General features: G+C 47.5%; 1 protein-coding gene and 1 long non-coding RNA gene across 2 annotated transcripts in view; one reads left to right on the top strand and one right to left on the bottom strand.

The window, feature by feature from the left end:
* Window positions 1-16,907, bottom strand: part of ELFN2 (extracellular leucine rich repeat and fibronectin type III domain containing 2) — a 161,909-nt gene extending 145,002 nt beyond the window's left edge. Inside the window, exon 1 of the mRNA XM_063940647.1 lies at window positions 16,044-16,907. The gene's annotated coding sequence lies outside the window, so the exon portion shown is untranslated. The remainder of the gene's footprint in view (window positions 1-16,043) is intronic.
* LOC134958209 (uncharacterized) overlaps window positions 1-23,196 on the top strand; it is a 67,343-nt gene that overhangs the window by 32,909 nt on the left and 11,238 nt on the right. The window contains exon 3 of the long non-coding RNA XR_010186911.1: window positions 17,916-18,015. This is a non-coding gene — a long non-coding RNA (uncharacterized LOC134958209). The remainder of the gene's footprint in view (window positions 1-17,915; window positions 18,016-23,196) is intronic.

The raw sequence follows: 23,196 nt of genomic DNA, 5'->3' as shown, positions 1-23,196 counted from the left end.
GTGGCTAATATGCGCATGCGCACCGCATTGCGCACGTGCGTCGTACGGGTACAAAGTCCTTTGTGGTTTTGCACTGGTTCTAGCGATGATTCCAAATGCACTGCCGATCGCAAGGAGATTGACAGGAAGAGGGCGTTTCTGGGTGGCAACTGACCGTTTTCTGGGAGTGTTTGGAAAAACACAGGCGTGGCCGGGTGTTTGCTGGGCGGGTATCTGACGTCATTACCGTGACGCTTGTCGCAGCAAACAACGCACAGGATAAGTAACTACAGGGCACAAAATGTGTTTGCAGGCGCTCTGCTGCACAGGAGTTCGCACTCCTGCAAAGAGAAAATATACTTTCCCATGGACGATGACTACGCGTTTACACGGCTGCTAAAAACTGCTAGCGAGCGATCAACTCGGAATGACCCCCGCTGTTGGCATCTCGACGTATGGGATCCCAGCAGTCAGATTAACGGTGCTGGAATTGCGACAGCTGTCAGAATGCTGATGCCGGAATCCCAAACAGAAGTATGCCGGGGAGGGTTAGGGGAAGGCTTTGGTGGAAGTGTTAGTCTGCAGGGGATGGGGGGAAAGTGGGGGGTGGGTTAGAGTTAGGCTGCTGGGGTGGTAGGAGGATTAGGGCTAGGCTGTGGGAGGAGAGAGTCTGTGTTAGTTTAGTTGAGTGCTCCTGTTGGGATTGTAGGCAGTCAGGATGCCTGTGTTGGTAGTCCAACTGCTGGCATCCCGACTGTCGATATCCCGTACTCAACCCCATAGCAAGGTACCTAAAAAATGACCGCAGAGTCCTAAAAATTGTGTATGATTTCTCATGAGGTCATTGGATGGACATCAACCCTGAGTCCTCGGACAATCCTGTTGGTTCCTAGATTTGAGTGATTAACCACCGAAGTCTACATTCATTTATTCACTTTTGAATTTATGCTAGCTTTGTGACACAACCCATAGATATGTCCTGCAATTTCCCAGTAGCCAGTAAACATTTAGTTTCTTCTCTAATTCATAAGATGGCAAGATTTATAATAAAATATAACCCAAGCTACTGTACTAGTGTTATGCTTTATTTCCATGGAAGAATTAAGAGAACATTTTTTTTAATTATTATAATGCAAAGAAAAAACTAAATCCTAATTAATAATGATGGATGCAGAGATTTTTGAAATACAGGAGTGATGGGTTTTTTGTATGTGTTACCTTCTCTATTGCATCTTCCAGATTAAAAGCAGTGGCGTAACTACTGCCCCCGCAGCCCTCGCGGTGGCTTGGGGGCGAGGGGCTGCGGGGGCGCCACTGATTTACAGCAGACTGACATGCGGACGAGCGTTCGCATGTCAGTCTGCAGTCTCCTTCCCTCCGCCGCTTTTTGGAGGGACACAGAGGGCACAGCGCGCCTCCCTGTGTCCCTCCTGCTGCATCATCTCCGGCGGCCGCGGGTCTAATAGGGGAAAGTGCCGTCCGTGAGCTCTAATTGGCTCACGAACCGGCACTTCCCCCGATTAGAACCCGCGGCCGCCGGAGATGATGCAGCAGGAGGGACACAGGAGAGGTGAGCTGTGCCCTCTGTGTCCCTCCAAAAAGCGGGGGGGGGGGGGATATCTGGCACTGGGGGGGAATATCTGGCACTGGGGCATATATGGCACTGGGGGGAATATCTGGCACTGGGGCATATATGGCACTGGGGGGGAATATCTGGCACTGGGGGCATATATGGCACTGGGGGGGAATATCTGGCACTGGGGGGAATGTCTGGCACTGGGGCATATATGGCACTGGGGGGAATATCTGGCACTGGGGCATATATGGCACTGGGGGGGAATATCTGGCACTGGGGGCATATATGGCACTGGGGGGGACATCTGGCACTGGGGGCATATGTGGCACTGGGGGCATATTTGGCACTGGGGGGAATATATGGCACTGTGGGCATATGTGGCACTGGGGGGCATATGTGGCACTGGGGGGGAATATCTGGCACTGGGGGCATATATGGCACTGGGGGGGAATATCTGGCACTGGGGGCATATATGGCACGGGGGGAATATCTGGCACTGGGGGCATATATGGCACTGGGGGCATATATGGCACTGGGGGGGAATATCTGGCACTGGGGGCATATATGGCACTGGGGGGAATATATGGCACTGGGGGCATATCTGGCACTGGGGGCATATGTGGCACTGGGGGGGAATATCTGGCACTGGGGGCATATGTGGCACTGGGGGGGTATATGTGTACCTGGCACATGGGGGGGGCTATATTTGGCACTGGGGCATGTGAGTACCTGGCACCGTGGGGGAATATCTGGCACTGGGGACATATGTGGCACTGGGAGCACAGCCCTAGCAACAAGGACTACCTCCTAGCAACGAGCATGACACCCAGTGCATGAAACACCTGGCAACGAGCATGACACCCAGTGCATGAAACACCTGGCAACGAGCATGACACCCAGTACATGAAACCCCTGGCAACGGGCATGACACCCTGAGCATGAAAACCCCTGGCACCGTGCATGGAACCAAGAGCATGAAACCCCTGGCAACGAGCATGACACCCAGTGCATGAAACCCCTGACAACGAGCAGGTAATTGAAAAGTAATTAGAAGCCTTACTGTAGGACTTAATGTGTAATGGGCATTAGGGTGTGTGGCATAACGTATCACGGACATTGCGGTGTGTGTCATAATGTGTCACAGGCATTACGGTGTATGGTATACTATATCGCGGGCATTGTGATATGTGGTATAATGTCTCAGGGTCATTGCAGTGTGTGGCATAATGTATCACGGACATTGCGGTGTGTGTCATAATGTGTCACAGACATTGTATGTGCTATAATGTATCAGGGGCATTGCAGTGTGTAGCATAATGTATAACGGGCATTGCGATTCCTGTCATAATGTGTCACAGGCATTACGGTGTGTGGCATAATGTGTCACAGGCATTACGTTGTGTGGCATAATGTTTCGGGGGCATTACAGTGTGTGCATATTGTGTCATGTGCATTATTGTGTGCGGCATAATGTCTAAGGGCCATTGCAGTATGTGGCATAATGTATACTGGGCATTACTATAAGGAGGAAAAATGACAAATAATGTAAGGGGCATGAATCAGGATTATTTTTCTTTCCTGTGGTGGCCAACGTATGGGCGTGCAGGTTGCAAAACTGGGGTATAAGGTAGTCTTTTCCTGCAATGCCACGCCCCTTTATGCGAAACCACGCCCATTCCAACGAAACCACACCCCTTTTTTGGTGCGCGCATATTTAGCCCTTTCTTGCTCCCAGTTATGGAGCATGAAGGGGGGGGCGCCGAAGAATTTTTTGGCTTGGGGGAGAAAAATTTCTAGTTACGCCACTGATTAAAAGTGTCATTTGAGTGCCAACTGTATAAACAAGCTTTACTGCCCATAATGCAATGTTGCTATTGTGTTCAGAAATAGTCCAGATTGTATTGTCTTTCTCACATTGGGGCTGGTGCAGAGTTGAATGTACACCGGTTGGCGGAGCATATAGTGTATGTTCTGTCCCTGCATGTGTTCTGGAACTAAGGGCCTGATTCACACTTGTGTAGTAATGCATTAGCAGCGGCAATCCTGTATGCAGTAGATGTGGAAAATATGCAAATGATACAGGCGCCTGTTTTTTTTAAGACACGCCCTGAAAATGGGCGTGGCACAACTGAGATTTTGCTACCAGTCCCTGAATGTCATTCACTTTGCGATGTATCGGCATCCTTTAGGTACCTTGGCGCTTTTGCAGTGCAACTTAGGTGCATGCAGAGTTTACTGATAATCAGGGGCGTCGGCACTGGGGGGAAGGGGGGGGGGGGGGCAAGGGGGCAGCTCGCCCCTCCAAACTTACAGAGGCGACGATCATCTATGCACACTGCTCCTGCGGGTGGCTACATTCACTGCACGGAGCAGAGGGTTGATGTGCGGTCAAGTGAAAGACCGCACATTACATCCTCCTCTCCGTGCAGTGAATGTAGCCGCCCGCAGGAGCACTGTGCATAATACTTAGCCCCTCCTACTCCCTGATGGTCCCAGACTCCCGGCCAGCCCATCCGCGCACGCAGTACCTAGAAACCCCCCCTGTGCGCAATGTCACTGGCGCATGTCTCAGAAACTCCCACCTGTCGGGCCGATCAATGCTGCTGCCACGCTGCCCTCGGACTTCAGTCAGGGGTCGCAGCAGTGGCATAGCCACGGGGGTCCGGTTTCTGCAGCACATACAGTAGCTCCTTACAGCGCAGCAGCTGCTGAATACGCTCTTCTCCTCAGCACGGCTCTGGACACAAGATAAGGGTGCCTGTTGTACTTAGCTCACCTGAGATACTGTACCGTAAGGGCAAATGGAAAGTGCTGCTACAGTATACTAGACATTCTCTTACTTCCATGCAACAGTGTATGATGTGTGTGTGTGTGTGTATATATATATATATATATATATATATATATATATATATTTCTCTAACGTCCTAAGTGGATGCTGGGGACTCCGTAAGGACCATGGGGATTAGCGGCTCCGCAGGAGACTGGGCACAACTATAAAGAAAGCTTTTAGACTACTGGTGTGCACTGGCTCCTCCCACTAAGACCCTCCTCCAGACCTCAGTTAGATTCTTGTGCCTGGCCGAGCTGGATGCACACTAGGGGCTCTCCTGAGCACCTAGAAAGAAAGTATATTTAGGTTTTTTATTTTCAGTGAGATCTGCTGGCAACAGACTCACTGCAGCGAGGGACTAAGGGGAGAAGAAGCGAACCTACCTAACAGGTGGTAGTTTGGGCTTCTTAGGCTACTGGACACCATTAGCTCCAGAGGGATCGACCGCAGGACCCGACCTTGGTGTTCGTTCCCGGAGCCGCGCCGCCGTCCCCCTTACAGAGCCAGAAGCACGAAGAAGGTCCGGAAAATCGGCGGCAGAAGACTTCAGTCTTTACCAAGGTAGCGCACAGCACTGCAGCTGTGCGCCATTGCTCCTCATGTACACCTCATACTTCGGTCACTGACGGGTGCAGGGCGCTGGGGGGGGGGCGCCCTGAGGGCAATAAATAACACCTTGGCTGGCAATATATACATCATATATAGTCCCAGAGGCTATATAGATGTAAAATTACCCCTGCCAGTATCACAGAAAAAGCGGGAGAAAGTCAGCCGAAAAGGGGGCGGGGCTTCTCCCTCAACACACTGGCGCCATTTTTCCCTCACAGTTCCGCTGGAATGAAGCTCCCTGGCTCTCCCCTGCAGTCTGAGAATACTACAGAAGGGTAAAAAAGAGAGGGGGGGCACTAAATTTAGGCGCAGTATAGATATATATATATGTAATATATATAAAAAAGCAGCTATAGGGAAAACACTCATTGATAGTGGGATCCCAGTGTTATATAGCGCTCTGGTGTGTGCTGGCATACTCTCTCTCTGTCTCCCCAAAGGGATTTGTGGGGTCCTGTCCTCTGTCAGAGCATTCCCTGTGTGTTTGCGGTGTGTCGGTACGGCTGTGTCGACATGTTTGATGAGGAGGCTTATGTGGAGGCGGAGCAGATGCCTGTAAATGTGATGTCACCCCCTGCGGGGTCGACACCTGAGTGGATGGTGCTGTGGAAGGCATTATGTGATAGTGTCGACTCCTTACATAAAAGGTTTGACGACATACCTAATGTGGGACAGCCGGCTTCTCAGCCTGTGCCTGCCCAGGCGTCTCAAAAACCATCAGGGGCTCTAAAACGCCCGCTACCTCAGATGGTTGACACAGATGTCGACACGGATACTGACTCCAGTGTCGACGACGAAGAGACTAATGTAACTTCCAGTAGGGCCACACGTTACATGATTGAGGCAATGAAAAATGTGTTGCACATTTCTGATGTTACCCCCAGTACCACAAAAAAGGGTATAATGTTTGGAGAGAAAAAACTACCAGTAGCTTTTCCTCCATCTGAAGAGTTAAATGAAGTGTGTGAAGAAGCGTGGGCTTCCCCTGATAAAAAGATGGTAATTTCTAAGAGGTTACTAATGGCGTACCCTTTCCCGCCAGAGGATAGGTCGCGCTGGGAAACATCCCCTAGGGTGGATAAAGCGCTCACACGCTTGTCAAAGAAGGTGGCACTACCGTCTCCGGATACGGCCGCCCTGAAGGAATCTGCTGATAGAAAGCAGGAGGCTATCCTGAAATCTATATATACACACACAGGTGTGATACTGAGACCGGCTATAGCTTCAGCCTGGATGTGCAGCGCTGCTGCTGCGTGGTCAGATTCCCTGTCAGAAAATATAGATACCCTTGACAGGGACACTATTTTGCTGAACGTAGAGCATATAAAAGACGCACTTTTATACATGAGGGATGCACAGAGGGATATTTGCTGGCTGGCATCCAAAATTAGTGCAATGTCCATTTCTGCCAGGAGAGGGTTATGGACTCGGCAGTGGACAGGTGATGCAGATTCCAAACGACACATGGAAGTTCTGCCTTATAAGGGTGAGGAATTGTTCGGGGATGGTCTCTCGGACCTCGTTTCCACAGCAACAGCTGGGTAGTCTACATTTTTGCCCCATGTTCCCTCACAACCAAAGAAAGCACTGTATTATCAGGTACAGTCCTTTCGGCCCAATAGGGGCAAGCGGGTTAAAGGCGCGTCCTTTCTGCCCAGAGGCAGAGGTAGAGGGAAAAAGCTGCAGCATACAGCCAGTTCCCAGGAGCAAAAGTCCTCCCCCGCTTCTTCTAAGTCCACAGCATGACGCTGGGGCTCCACAGGCAGAGTCAGGTACGGTGGGGGCCCGTCTCAAGCATTTCAGCAATCAGTGGGCTCGCTCACGGGTGGATCCCTGGATCCTTCAAATAGTATCTCAGGGGTACAAACTGGAATTCGAGACGTCTCCCCCCCCGCCGTTTCCTCAAATCTGCCTTGCCAACCACTCCCTCAGGCAGGGAGGCAGTGTTTCAGGCAATTCAAAAGCTGTATTCACAACAAGTGATAGTAAAGGTGCCCCTACTTCAACAAGGAAGGGGTTACTATTCCACAATGTTTGTGGTACCGAAACCGGACGGTTCGGTGAGACCCATTTTAAATTTGAAATCCTTGAACACATATATAAAAAAATTCAAGTTCAAGATGGAATCGCTCAGGGCGGTTATTGCAAGCCTGGACGAGGGAGATTACATGGTATCGCTGGACATCAAGGATGCTTACCTACATGTCCCCACTTACCATCCTCACCAGGAGTACCTCAGGTTTGTGGTACAAGATTGTCATTACCAATTCCAGACATTGCCGTTCGGTCTCTCCACGGCTCCGAGGGTCTTTACCAAGGTAATGGCGGAAATGATGATACTCCTTCGAAGGAAGGGAGTTTTAATTATCCCGTACTTGGACGATCTCCTGATAAAGGCGAGGTCCAGAGAGCAGTTGTTGGTAGGGGTAGCACTATCTCGGGAAGTGCTACAACAGCACGGCTGGATTCTAAACATTCCAAAGTCACAGCTGGTCCCTACGACATGCCTGCTGTTCCTAGGGATGGTTCTGGACCCAGAAGAGAGAAAAGTGTTTCTCCCGGAGGAGAAGGCCAAGGAGCTGTCATCTCTAGTCAGAGGCCTCCTAAAACCAAAACAGGTGTCGGTGCATCACTGCACGCGGATCCTGGGAAAAATGGTAGCTTCCTACGAAGCGATTCCATTCGGCAGGTTTCATGCAAGAACCTTTCAGTGGGACCTGTTGGACAAGTGGTCCGGATCGCATCTTCAGATGCATCGTCTGATAACCCTGTCTCCAAGGACAAGGGTGTCTCTGCTGTGGTGGCTGCAGAGTGCTCATCTTCAAGAGGGCCGCAGATTCGGCATACAGGACTGGGTCCTGGTGACCACGGATGCCAGCCTTCGAGGCTGGGGAGCAGTCACACAGGGAAGAAACTTCCAAGGACTATGGTCAAGTCAGGAGACTTCCCTGCACATAAATATTCTGGAACTAAGGGCCATTTACAATGCTCTAAGTCAGGCAAAACCCCTGCTTCAAAACCAGCCGGTACTGATCCAGTCAGACAACATCACGGCAGTCGCCCATGTAAATCGACAGGGCGGCACAAGAAGCAGGACGGCAATGGCAGAAGCCACAAGGATTCTCCGATGGGCGGAAAATCACGTGTTAGCACTGTCAGCAGTGTTCATTCCGGGAGTGGACAACTGGGAAGCAGACTTCCTCAGCAGGCACGACCTCCACCCGGGAGAGTGGGGACTTCATCCAGAAGTCTTTCAAATGATTGTAAACCAGTGGGAAAAACCACAGGTGGACATGATGGTGTCCCGCCTAAACAAAAAGCTAGAAAAATATTGCGCCAGGTCAAGAGACCCGCAGGCGATAGCTGTGGACGCTCTGGTAACACCGTGGGTGTACCGATCGGTTTATGTGTTCCCTCCTCTTCCTCTCATACCAAAGGTACTGAGGATAATAAGGAGAAGAGGAGTAAGAACTATACTCATTGTTCCGGATTGGCCAAGAAGAGCGTGGTATCCGGAACTTCAAGAAATGATGTCAGAGGACCCATGGCCTCTACCGCTCAGACAGGACCTGCTGCAGCAGGGGCCCTGTCTGTTCCAAGACTTACCGCGGCTGCGTTTGACGGCATGGCGGTTGAACACCGGATCCTGAAGGAAAAGGGCTACCGGAGGAAGTCATTCCTACGCTGATAAAAGCTAGGAAAGAAGTAACCGCGAACCATTATCACCGCATATGGCGAAAATATGTTGCGTGGTGTGAGGCCAGGAAGGCCCCAATGGAAGAATTTCAGCTGGGCCGGTTCCTGCACTTCCTACAGTCAGGGGTGACTATGGGCCTTAAATTGGGTTCCATTAAGGTCCAGATTTCGGCTCTATCGATTTTCTTCCAGAGAGAATTGGCTTCACTACCTGAAGTTCAGACTTTTGTTAAGGGAGTGCTGCATATTCAGCCCCCTTTTGTGCCTCCAGTGGCACCTTGGGATCTCAACGTGGTGTTGGATTTCCTAAAGTCACATTGGTTTGAGCCACTGAAAACCGTGGATTTAAAATATCTCACGTGGAAAGTGGTCATGTTGTTGGCCTTGGCTTCGGCCAGGCGTGTTTCAGAATTGGCGGCTTTGTCATGTAAAAGCCCTTATCTGATTTTCCATATGGATAGGGCAGAATTGAGGACTCGTCCCCAGTTTCTGCCCAAAGTGGTATCAGCTTTTCATCTGAACCAACCTATCGTGGTGCCTGCGGCTACGAATGACTTGGAGGCTTCCAAGTTGTTGGATGTAGTCAGGGCCCTAAAAATGTATGTTTCCAGGACAGCTGGAGTCAGGAAGACTGACTCGCTTTTTATCCTGTATGCGCCCAACAAGTTGGGTGCACCTGCTTCTAAGCAGACTATTGCTCGCTGGATCTGTAGTACGATTCAGCTTGCACATTCTGCGGCTGGACTGCCGCATCCTAAATCAGTAAAAGCCCATTCCACGAGGAAGGTGGGCTCTTCTTGGGCGGCTGCCCGAGGGTCTCGGCTCTTCAACTTTGCCGAGCTGCTACTTGGTCAGGGGCAAACACGTTTGCTAAATTCTACAAATGTGATACCCTGGCTGAGGAGGACCTTGAGTTCTCTCATTCGGTGCTGCAGAGTCATCCGCACTCTCCCGCCCGTTTGGGAGCTTTGGTATAATCCCCATGGTCCTTACGGAGTCCCCAGCATCCACTTAGGACATTAGAGAAAATAAGAATTTACTCACTGGTAATTCTATTTCTCATAGTCCGTAGTGGATGCTGGGCGCCCATCCCAAGTGCGGATTGTCTGCAATACTTGTATATAGTTATTGCTTAACTAAAGGGTTATTGTTGAGCTATCTGTTGAGAGGCTCAGTTGTTATCATGCTGTTAACTGGGTATTGTATCACGAGTTATACGGTGTGATTGGTGTGGCTGGTATGAGTCTTACCCGGGATTCAAAATCCTTCCTACTTGTGTCAGTCCTTCGGTGCACAGTATCCTAACTGAGGTCTGGAGGAGGGTCTTAGTGGGAGGAGCCAGTGCACACCATTAGTCTAAAAGCTTTCTTTATAGTTGTGCCCAGTCTCCTGCGGAGCCGCTAATCCCCATGGTCCTTACGGAGTCCCCAGCATCCACTACGGACTATGAGAAATAGTAATAGTAAAAGTCCACGGCTCACACGTCTCAATAATAGTAATCCAAGGGTCATGGCGAGGGTAATTCAATAAAGATACAGCAAGGGCAGATACAGGACAAGTCTGCTTACAAATGGGATCGTACCACACAGCATGAAGGACCCATGTTCAATATCACACAGTAGGTGAATCAGACGTGTGGCTGTATACTTATTTATTTATTTATGTATATAGTATATAGAAATATATATATGTGTATATATTTAATATGTGTGTGTATATATATATATATATATATATATATACATATATTTATTTAATATGTGTGTGTCTGTATCCCATTTATATCGAATCCCCCCATATGAATCCTGAGTTTGCTCCTGCAGTCTCACCTATAAAGCGACGTACTGCTGCTCTGCGCCGGTCCCAAGCTCCTTCTACACAGTGCTGCAAGTGTGGCGGTATGGGGCGGTATTGTGTACCGGTAAGAAATTCCCAGCCGGTACGCAGTACCGCCGGGCCGCCACCTTGCAGACACCGTGTCGTAGAGAGGAGAGCACAGCATAAGCCTCTCCTCTCCTGTCCCTCTCCTGCCTGCCCAGTGAGCCCAGACTCCGGTGACCTGCGGTCTCTCCTCCTCCTGCGGTGGCGTTGGCATCCTGTATCTTAGATCTGGCGCAGGTTCGTGAGCCAATCAGTGCTCGCAGACCGACAGACAATCAGGAGCAGCTGCCGCTGGACCGCAAACACTGATTGGCTCACGGACCGGCGCCAGATCTAATATGCAGGACGCTGCCACACGAGGAGAGGAGATCAGACTGAGCGGGCAGGAGAGGGGCAGGAGAGTCGTGTGCTGCGCTCTTCTCTCACCGACATTCACAGTGCACAGCCAGCCCCAGACAGCAGCAACAGCAACAATGGTGAGTTGCACTACTGGGGGCATATCTGGCACTGTGGGGGCATGTGTATTTGGTAATGTGGGGGCATATCTGGCACTGTGGGGGCATGTGTATTTGGCAACGTGGGGGCATATCTGGCACTGTGGTGGCATGTGTATTTGTCAATGTGGGGGCATATCTGGCAATGTGGGAGCATATCTGGCACTGTGGGGGCATGTGTATTTTGAACTATGGGGGCATATTTGGCACCATGGCGGCATATCTGGCACCGTTGGGGCATATGTGTATCTGGCACTGTGAGGGCATAGGTGTATCTGGACCTGTGCGGTCATATCTGGCACTGTGAGGGCATATGTGTATCTGGCACTATTGGGGGCATATGTGTATCTGGCACTGCACTATTGGGGTAATTTGTGTATCACGTATCACCCCATTTTCATTGGCCAGGCCACATGTGGCCATACCCATTTTTTGGCACACGCACACATTACCACTAAGACTTTTTTTCTAATTGCACCACTGCTCCTCTGCCAACCGCAGCACCTCCATTCCTGGACCTTCCGGACTCTTTTCTATTGTGCCTCCTTCTTCTCCTATCCTGGTTCCGCCTCCCCTTCCTCTGTGGCTCCCCCCCCCCCCCCCCCAAGGTCTGAGGATTTCTCAGTCTTCATAAGGCACTGAAGGCAGGCACCACTGTTCTGCAGTATAGGATATCTGATTTCCCGCTGTGCTGTCATTGGCTGCAGCAGGAGCACCATAGCAACACCACAGGTATGTTGAAAGTGTGTGTGTGTGTGTGTGTGTGTGTGTGTGTGTGTGTGTGTGTGTGTGTGTGTGTGTGTGTGAAGGGGGGGTGTAAAATGATATACAATATAAATAATAATAAATATAAGGTTACTAAATATAAGGGGGTTATTAATATTATTATTATGGTTGGGTAGTCATTATGGGGGTGAAAGGGTTAAGATGAAGAGCTATTGCTTTTATTGGACTTAATGAAGATTAAATACTTATTTTGATTGTAGTGAGGGAGGTAATGAAGGGGTTAATATATTAATTCAATTAATTGATTAGTGAGGGCTAATGTTGGTAATGAGAGGCTGTCGGGATCCAGGCGTTCAGGATCCGGGAATGCTGACAGTGCTCACCAAGGCTATTCCCACTCGTGGGTGTCCACGACACCCATAGAGTGTGAATAAAACCTGTGGCAAGCCCCTGCGCCCGTAGCATGGCGAGCGCAGCAAGCCCACAAGGGGATTCTTTGCGCTCACTCCGCTGCTGGTATTCCTGGCAGTCGGGATGCTGCTATCAGTATATTGACAGCCAGCATCCTGTCCGCCAGGATATCATTACCATCCTATAAGGATATACGGATGTAGCCACGCTCATCGTTGCCGTATGCGCTGTACTGTGACTGTGGGTCTATTTACTAAGCCTTGAATGGAGATAAAGTGGACGGAAATAAAGTACCAGTCAACCAGCTCCTAAAGGCCCGTACACACTGGTCGATGTATCGGCCGTTCTCTTGAACGGCCGATACATCGTGGGACCGTCGGCCAGTGTGTACGGGCGATACGTCTGTGAACTCCGTCGTTCACAGACGTATCGCGTCGGCCGCGCAGCACAGCCGACAGCCAATATATCTAACGATATATTGGCCCGTCGCTGTGTGTGTACGGGGCGGTCGTCCGACCGCCCGTACACATGCTGCGGCGGCCGGCGGTGATTGACAGGTGAACTGGGCGGGCGGTAGCGCCCGCCCGCCCAGTTCATGACGTCAGTCCCCCGACGGATCGGGCTGTGTGTATGCACAGCACACTGCCCGATCCGTACATAGATATATCTGCAGATCAATTGATCTGCAGATATATCTAATAGTGTGTACCCACCTTAACTGTCATGTTACAGGCTGTGTTTGAAAAATGACAGTTAGGAGCTGATTGACTGGTACTTTATCTCCGTCCACTTTATCTCCATCCAAGGCTTAGTAAATAGACCCCTAAGTGCAGTCAGCGATCACATTTCATTAACTATGAGGCATTAACTATGAGGGGGTGAAATTTAGCAATTCTGCAATTTAGGGGCGCCAAAATGAGATTATATCTTGCCCCCCCAACCAAAAACGTTCTGACGCCCCTGCTGATAATTCTAAATATTGGCATTGCATATAACTCTGAATCAAGCCCTGAGTACGCACAAGTACAGGGGATTTGGAGTGGAGAACACATTTCAATTGCATCTACACTTGTGGATGAAGAGGTGTAACTGGTCCATAAAAGGACATACTCATATAAGCAAAGGGCCTAATTTAGAGTTGTACGCCAGTGCAATTGTAATTGAGATATTCTACGCAACTGCTAATATTAGCAAATGAAGCTATCGGCCAGAAATGTAAATTTCCGCCCACCGCAGCGAATGCTACTCATTCGCTACTTCCGTACACATACGCAGCCTATATGCAAAAATGTTAAACATTGACTGCTTGAGTAGGCGCCATGTTTTTGTATGCAGGAGCTCGCAGCTGACATCACGAACCCACCCTGTAAATGGCTATGACACGACTGCGTTTTTACAACCACTCCCTGCTAAGACCATGTTACCTCCCTCAAACGGTCACTTCCTGTCAATCACTTTGTGACGGAGGGGACTATTTACTAAGCCTTAGATGGAGATAAATTGAACGGAGATAAAGTACCAGCCAACCAACTCCTAACTGTCATTTATAAAACACAGCCTGTAATATGACAGGAGCTGATTGGCTGGTACTTTATCTCCGTCCATTTTATCTCCGTATAAGGCTTAGTAAATAGACCCCTGAATCCTCAATGCGAACGCATTTGCAAAGGTACCTTTGCACATGTGCTGTGCAATCGCAGTGCGTCCCCTATCTGACGATTATTCGCTCAATTGCAAACATATTGGCATAACGTACAACTCTGAATTAGGCCCAAAGTTCAGTAAGATTGTGTCTACGCCACTGTGTACCGTTTCCAGGCATATCTTTTGTACCTAGTATAGGGCAGGTCCAGGTGTCCACTGATGATGATGATGATGACTAGCAGCGAAGCAAGCATACGCACATATGAATTTCTTTGGAGCATGTAGAGCAGGATCAGCATGCACCTGATTTCAACTCTGCACCATTCTTGTTGTCTGCATTGAACATTTGAAAATAGCTACCCCAAAACTCTTATCAGCACCAAGTGTAATGTCTTCTGGTGAGCAGAAACGGTATCCCTCTGGTATTTCCTTGGCAAATGACACTTCTTCATTTGTATGTGCTCTTCTCTTTGGGACTAGTGTGAGTGTGTGTGTGTGTGTGTGTGTGTGTGTGTGTGTGTGTGTGTGTTTGTTGGGCGGGGCGGGGGGGCATTTTAGGATAGATCTTCTTAAAACACCATATAATACAGTGTAGCTCACGAGTTTGCCAGTGAAACCGAGGGCCCCAAACTACCTTTAAGCCAGCCATGAATTAGAACCTTGTGAGTAAATATAAGTGACTCTTCAGTGAATGGTCTGTTACAACATTCACTTTTGCTTTATTGAACATTTCCTAAATCCCTAACCTGCTTCATTGAGGACTGTTTTCAAAACACTACTACATGTGTAATACATGTAATACAAACAAACAAACAAACAAACAAACAAACAAACAAATATCAAGGGTTTAGCCTGGTAAACTCCAATGATAAATCACAGTCTAGACAAAATAGCTATAGCATTACGAACAAATTAAAAGTCATCCTAACGTGTCAGAAAACTCTTTAAAACCCTACATACAGTACATGGGAAACCCCTCAGGAGAAGCGAGAGAGCCACCCACAACACAGTCATGACAGGACATGCATGGGAGTTGAAAAATGTCTCTTAATTATCCCACCATGGAAATTATGCTTCTGACTGGATAAAAACAATGACTAAAGGAATGCACAGATTCTGGTCTTAATCCAAGTCAGAAGAAGATCATCATCATCTAACGTCAGACACCACTCAGCATATAAACCCTCTAGAGCATATTTAGGACCTCTGCACCTCATAAAACACATACGCAAGCAGGTCATACACATTAATTGTACTTGGTATCTCTCAAGAACATCAATGATCATGCACCTGATTTTTATAGACATATGTTAAAAGATCAAATGCAGACACAAACAATACATTGACACACATATATACTATATTTAACTAGTGACCCATAAAATGAAGAACAAGGATTAACACAAAAGCCTCCCCTATCTATAAAGCATATGTATTTGCATGACCTGTATGAATAACAAATTCTGAAATCTACTGCATATTTTCACAAACACCAATAAATGCAGTACAGTATATAGCAGCTGATCTACACTAACATATAAACAGATCATACGAAACTTCAATACTAGGCATGAGAAAGCACTTAGAGTGAACACATAATCACGTCCACAGACTTTAATACATGGAGGCACTACATTGTCACATAGGCTGAAACAGATGCTTTGAAACACATGGTATACCATAAGGAATATACATCCTCACAGGCACAGATAGGTGTGTAACAGTATGCATATGAAAGCACACATGCCTACATAGACACATACTGTATATGCATATACTGGTGTAGAAGATATAGTGCATGTGCATATTCAGCCCGATGCATAGATTAACACAGCTAGCACATATAGAGTTACACATACAGATAAATATAAACCTTTTTAAAACCAGAACACACCCAAAGATCACACAAACCCCTACATTCACGTGTTACACCTTGCATCAGCATTAAGACTTCATCACATGAGCATCCACATTCACACATAATGTAATAAGCAGAGACAGCACTGCTATAATGATCACACCTAGCATGTGCAGAAATACATATGCAAAAATGCAGAAAATACTCAAGAAAATAACACAACCAATCATGGACTATAGCCACGGTAACATACATACACATATATGTACACAAAAATTTAGACACACATACACAGTACACCAAAAAATGCTGTATGTGACCAATCACGCAGTTTACCAGTATCTTTGAATCATCGGTCCATGACTCTCTCTCTGTGGCATTAGGGATCTGCTTATCCGCTTAGCAACCGGTGTCCCTGTCACTTTCCCTGCTGCTCTTGTCACCGACGCTCCCCCTTGTACGGTGTCACCAGCAAAGCTGTGTCCCTCGCGGCGCCAGAGACAGGCACCCAGACAGAAATCTTTCCAGATCTCCCCAGCTGTCTTACTCCAACAGATAGGCACCCACACAGCAAGCGAGAGAGAGAGAGAGAGAGAGAGAGAGAGAGAAAGAAGCAGGGAGCAAGAAAAGGAGGGGGATATCAAGAGGAAAGAATACAGCATAAGAGAGTGATGAAGCAAAGAGGATGGATGGAAGAACCAGGCAAGAAAACAAAGAGAGAGAAAAAATGGCATTAAACAAAATGATTCAAATGATAAAGATTTATAATCTAAAGAAGGACAGAGAGAAAAAGTGGTGTTGTTAGAAGAAGACACTGAATGATGTATTAGACTGCACAAGGCATGAGGGACATCTAGCAATTAAAAGGCAGTAGCATGATGGATGAGATGTTGCACATTGAGCAAGAGAGAGAGAGAGAGAGAGAGAGCATCAAATCAGAGTAGTGGAGAGAGAACCCTTGCAAATCATGTACAGTCTCAGCCAGTGCAGCACCAGACTGTGGGAGAGACGAGGAAAGAGATTATTGTGGGTCAGACCTGATTGAAAAGCCAGGAAAGAGAGAGAGAGAGAGGGAGAGAGGAAAGGGGATAGAGGATGAAGTGCGGGAGATTGTGTGAATTAGTGTGGGCAAAGAGAGAAAAGAGGGATTTGTAAAGGAGAGATGACAGAAAAAAAATTGTGAAAGAGGGAGAGGAGGAAGGAAAGACAGAATTGGAATCAGCCAGGATTGTGTGTACAGTATATTGTATATGCAAGAAAAGGAGGGGGGCACGCATGGGGAACATACAGGGTGAAGAGATAATGGAGCTAAAGAGAAACACACATGATGTTGGGAAAAGGAAGCCAGTAGAAGAGGAACATTGATGCAGGATTTTGAGTACTTGAATGCATATACTGTAGGCCCCATACATCAGCAATCACATAAAAATAAAAAAAACAATTTGCAGAGATTTTTTCCCAGATTTAAAGATTCCCCAATCCACCAATCTGCACCCACACATTACAGATATTTGTCAGTGATTTGCAGATAATTTACAGCAAATACAGATCTGTCAATCTTGGAAGGCTCATCAGTTTACTACAAACAATTTGCAGATCTGCTGATTGTTACCATATGCTAACAATCTACACTACAGCCCCAATCGATCTGTGAAATCCAACATGTTGGACAACCTGATTTAACAATCACAACCGATCTTTGGTCTAAATCCGCAATCTGTGAACCCCATACATTACAGATTTATTTGCATAATCATCTGCAAAACAGCAAATTGCCCCAATCGAAAAATTTAAACCAATGTACAGTACCCTCAAGCCAATATAGATGATCAAACTGTTAAATGTCATAATTATATACTCTGCTGTCTATCTTGTACATCATTTAATTGCTAGAATGGCATGACAACTCCCAATATTATTAGCTGAACATAGCACCTTGGATTGTGCTGTTATCCCAGGATACCCTGTATAATGCACAGAGCATGCCAAAGTCTACAGATTGGATTCCAGCCAAGAATTTGCTCAGCGAGAACCATTCAGTTGTTATCTAGTTTGTTATATTGTTCTGGGATTGTCATTTAGGTGACCGATGAGCCTTCCCTATCCTGCAATGTGTAGAGCCTCCTTCCTATAGCCTGAATCACCTTCTTTGTAATGAGAAGTGTCAGAGAGATTATGGCCTCCTCAACATGTCTCTGTGACCTGCAGATCAATCAATCAAAATTAAATGAGAACAGAGAGAAAGAAAGAGAAAGAGATGCAATACAGGAATTATCCTACGATGGTGAGCAAGGTCCAGCGTGACAAGGTACAAGTACTGTATAATACTGTATGTTACACTGAGCCAGATCCAGAGCATTAAGAAAGCAATCTGCCATGTTTCCCTGAGCCAGACAAATATACCAAATTATTCTGAGACATACCTAGATTGTTAAAAAAAAAGGGAACTTCTATTAAGCACAGAATGATATTGTGTAAAAAAAAACCTTATTATCACGCTGTGCAGATTTAGAGACTGCTTGCTATTCTTTAAATTTTACTTTAACAGACTAAAAATCCTAAAGAAATGTTGCTTTATAGAAAAAATAGGACTTTAATACCTACTGGTAAATACTTTTCTCCTAGTCCGCAGAGGATGCTGGGGTCCACTTCAGTACCATGGGGTATAGATGGTCCCGCAGGAGCCATGGGCACTTTCAGACTTTTCAAGGGTGTGAACTGGCTCCTCCCTCTATGCCCCTCCTCCAGACCTCAGTTATAGGAACTGTGCCCAGGGAGACGGACATTTTGAGGAAAGGATTTACTTTTAAACTAATGGTGAGATTCATACCAGCTCACACCTCAACCATGCCGCACAACATGGCATTCAACATGACACACGCTGACAGGCATGAACCGGGGGCCCAGCATCCTCTACGGACTAAGAGAAAAGGATTTACCGGTAGGTACTAAAATCCTATTTTCTCATACGTCCTAGAGGATGCTGGGGTCCATTCAGTACCATGGGGTTATACCAAAGCTCCAGTACGTGCGGGAGAGTGCGGATGGCCCTGCAGCACCGATTCACCAAAAGTGTCAAACATAAAATTTAGCAAATGTGTTTGACCCTGACCAAGTAGCCGCTCGGCAAAGTTGTAAAGCCGAGACGCCCCGGGCAGCCGCCCAGGATGAGCCCACTTTCCTAGTAGAATGGGCCTTCACCGACTTCGGTACTGGCAAGCCTGCCGTAGAATGAGGGTGCTGAATTGTCCCTCTGATCCAGCGCGCAATAGTCTGCTTAGAAGCAGGACACCCAATCTTGCTGGGAACATACAGGACAAACAGAACCTCTGTTTTCCGTAATCGAGTTGTTCTTGCGACATAAATCTTCAAAGCTCTAACCACATCTAGAGACTGTGACTCAGTGAAAGTGTCAGTAGCTACTGGCACTACAATAGGTTGGTTTATGTGGAAGGACGAAACCACCTTTGGAAGAAATTGTTGACGAGTTCTTAACCCTGCCCTATCTTCATGGAAGATCAGGTAAGGGCTCTTGTGAGACAAGGCCCCCAACTCAGACACCCGCCTTGCGAATGCCAAGGCCAAAAGCATCACCACTTTCCAAGTGAGTACTTTCAATTCTACCTCCTGCAGAGGTTCAAACCAATCTGATTGAAGGCACTGCAACACCACATTAAGGTCCCATGGTGCCACTGGAGGCCCAAATGGAGGCTGGATGTGCAGAACTCTTTTTCACGAATGTCCGAACCTCTGGAAAGAAGACCAAATTGTTTTTGAAAGAAAACTGATAAGGCCGAAATCTGGACCTTGATTGACCCCAATCTAAGGCCCGCATCCACACCAGCCTGCAGAAAATGAAGAAAAACGTCCCAACTCAAACTCTTCTGTAGGATCCTTCTTGGATTCACACCAAGACACATATTTTCTCCAAATACGGTGGTGATGTTTAGACGTTACTCCTTTCCAGGCCTGAATAAGAGTGGGGATGACTTCCTTGGCAATACCCTTACGGGCTAGGATCCGACGCTCAACAGCCATGCCGTCAAACATAGCCGCGGTAAGTCTTGATACACACACAGCCCCTGCTGTCGTAGGTCCTCTCGAGGAGGAAGAGGCCAAGGATCTTCTATGAGCAACTCCTGAAGATCTGGATACTAAGCCCTCCTTGGCCAGTCTGGGGCAATGAAGATTGCTCGAACTCTTGTTCTTCTTATTATTTTGAGAACTTTTGGAGTCAGCGGAAGTGGAGGGAAAACATATACTGACCGAAACACCCACTGGGTCACCAGTGCATCCACTGCTATTGCTTGAGGGTCTCTCGACCTGGAACAATATCTCTGAAGCTTCTTGTTTAGACGAGATGCCATCATGTCTACTTGAGGAACTCCCCAAAGACTTGTCACCTCTGCGAAGACTTCTTAGTGGAGGCCCCACTCTCCTGGATGGAGATCGTGTCTGCTGAGGAAGTTTGCTTCCCAGTTGTCCACTTCCGGAATGAAAATTGCTGACAGAGCTCTTACATGTCTTTCTGCCCAGAGGAGAATTTTTGTCACCTCTGCCATTGACGCTCTGCTTTTCGTTCCGCCTTACCTGTTTATGTACGCAACTGCTGTTACATTGTCCGACTGGATCTGCACGGGATGATCTTGAAGAAGATGTACCGCTTGTAGAAGGCCGTTGTAAATGGCTCTCAATTCCAGAACGTTTATGTGAAGGCAGGCTTCCTGACTTGACTATTTTCCTTGGAAGCTTTCCCCCTGTGTGTGACAGCTCCTCAGCCTCGGACACTTGCATCCATGGTTATTAGGACCCAGTCGTGAATCCCAAACCTGCGTCCCTCTAGTAGGTGAGAACTGTGTAGCCACAACAGGAGCGAAATCCTGGCTTTGGGGGACAGGATTATTTTCCTGTGCATGTGTAGGTGGGATCCGGACCACTTGTCCAACAGGTCCCACTGGAATACTCTGGCATGAAATCGGCCAAACTGTATGGCCTCGTAGGCCGCTACCATTTTCCCCAACAACCGAGTGCATTGATGAATCGACACGCTTGTTGGTTTTCAATATTTGTTTGACCATTTTCTGGATTTCCAGAGCCTTTTCCACTGGAAGAAATACTCTCCGTACTTCTGTGTCTAGAATCATCCCTAAAAAGGACAATCTTGTCATCGGTTCCATCTGCAACTTTGGAAAATTCATGATCCAACCGTGTTGTTGGAGTATTGACAGGGAGAGTGCAATGTTCTGCACCAACTGTTCCCTGGATCTCGCTTTTATCAGGAGATCTTCCAGATAAGGAATTATATTGACTCCTTTTTGACGAAGGAGGACCATCATCTCCGCCATCACCTTGGTGAATACCCTTGGTGCCGTGGAGAGTCCGAACGGCAATGTCTGGAACTGGTAAGGGCAATCCTGTACTGCGAATCTCAGATAAGCTTGGTGAGGAGGATAAATGGGAACATGCAAGTAAGCATCCTTTATGTCTACTGACACCATGAAGTCCCCCTCCTCCAGACTGGAAATCACTACCCTCAGGGATTCCATCTTGAACTTGAACCTTTTCAGGTAGAGATTCAGATTTTTCAGGTTTAAAATCGGTCTGACCGAGCCGTCCGGCTTCGGAACTACGAAGAGGCTTGAATAAAAACCTTCTCCTTGCTGTGACAAGGGTATCAGGACAATGACCTGATCCTGACATAATTTTTGAATTGCCGTTGTTACTGCTTCTCTTTCTGGAAGAGAAGCTAGCAAGGTCAAATTGAAAAATCGGCATGGGGGGTCATCTTGAAACTCTAGTTTGTACCCATGGGACACTATTTGTAAGACCCATGGGTCCAGGCCAAATTCAATCTAGATTTGACTGAAAAATTTTCAGACGTGCTCCCACCCGAACGGACTCCCGCAAGGGAGCCCCAGCGTCATGCTGCAGATTTGGCAGAAGCAAGGGTGGACTTCTGCTCCTGCCATCTGGGAGATGCTGCGGATTTCTTTCCTTTTCCCCTTCCCCTACCTGCAAAAAGAGGGAACCTTTGGCCTTTTTGTATTTGTTGGGCCGAAAGGACTGCATGTGAGAGTGATGTGTCTTTTTTGCCGGTGTAGGAGCATAAGGCAAGAATGTCGACTTACCTGCGGTAGCCGCCGAGGCTGACGTGTCCAGCCCATCACCAAACAAGGCCTTACCCTTATACGGGAGAGCCTCCATATTTCTTTTGGAATCTGCATCAGCATTCCACTGGCGAATCCACAATGCCCTCCAAGCCGATACTGCCATGGTAGCGATTCTTGATCCCAAGAGACCAATATATTCATGGTTTATAGTACGTACGCAGCAGCGTCTTTGATATGACCTAACGTTAGGAGTATATCATCTCCATCTATTGTGTCAATGTCTAATGATAAGTTTTCTGACCACTTTTCAATAGCACTACTCACCCACAGACAATGGTAGGCCTGAGTAGTGTCCCATTGGCCACATCAAGAGATCACCTCACTCACTTGCGGTCTGTCGGCTCCTTAAGTGAAGCCATTCCAGGCGCAGGGAGAAACACCTTTTCTCTTTTATGACAGGGCCCTGTCTAAAATGCGGGGTGACTCCCACCTTTTGGAAAAAGATAAGCTGCCTGAATTCCTTTTGGGAATCTGAAATTTCTTTTCAGGTTAAATCAGACTTCCTCCAAGAGACTGTTCAACTCCTGAGGTGGAGGGAAAATTACATTACTTCTTTACTAAAGTAAACCCTCTCCTTGTGGTAAAAGAGGGGGCTTCGTAACTTCTAACACCACCTTTATAGCTAAAACATGTTTTGAATGATTTTTTGCTAACTTAGGACCTATTCCCCTGGAATCAGAGTCCGTGTCGGTATCAGTTTGTACTACTTGTGGAAATTTGTATGTGACCCAGAGGGGTCCCTGTGGATGAAAAGCAGAACTATTAAAAATCACATCTTCAACAGATTATTTTCAGTTTTCTGTATGAGATTCAGTCCAAACTCTTACTGATATGTCGGGTCATTCCGAGTTGTTTGCTCGTTATTTTTTTTCCGCATCGGAGCGATTAGTCGCTAATGCGCATGCGCAATGTCCGCAGTGCGACTGCGCCAAGTAAATTTGCTATGCAGTTAGGTATTTTACTCACGGCATTACGAGGTTTTTTCTCCGTTCTGGTGATCGTAGTGTGATTGACAGGAAGTGGGTGTTTCTGGGCGGAAACTGGCCGTTTTATGGGTGTGTGTGAAAAAACGCTACCGTTTCTGGGAAAAACGCGGGAGTGGCTGGAGAAACGGAGGAGTGTCTGGGCGAACGCTGGGTGTGTTTGTGACGTCAAACCAGGAACGACACTGACTGAACTGATCGCAGATGCCGAGTAAGTCTGGGGCTACTCAGAAACTGCTAAGAAGTGTCTATTCGCAATTCTGCTAATCTTTCGTTCGCAATTTTGAGAAGCTAGGATTCACTCCCAGTAGGCGGCGGCTTAGCGTGTGCAAAGCT

Source organism: Pseudophryne corroboree, chromosome 9 (genome assembly GCF_028390025.1).
Source record: "Pseudophryne corroboree isolate aPseCor3 chromosome 9, aPseCor3.hap2, whole genome shotgun sequence".
In the NCBI taxonomy this organism is placed as follows: domain Eukaryota; kingdom Metazoa; phylum Chordata; class Amphibia; order Anura; family Myobatrachidae; genus Pseudophryne; species Pseudophryne corroboree.
This window is presented reverse-complemented; position numbering and strand designations above follow the sequence as displayed.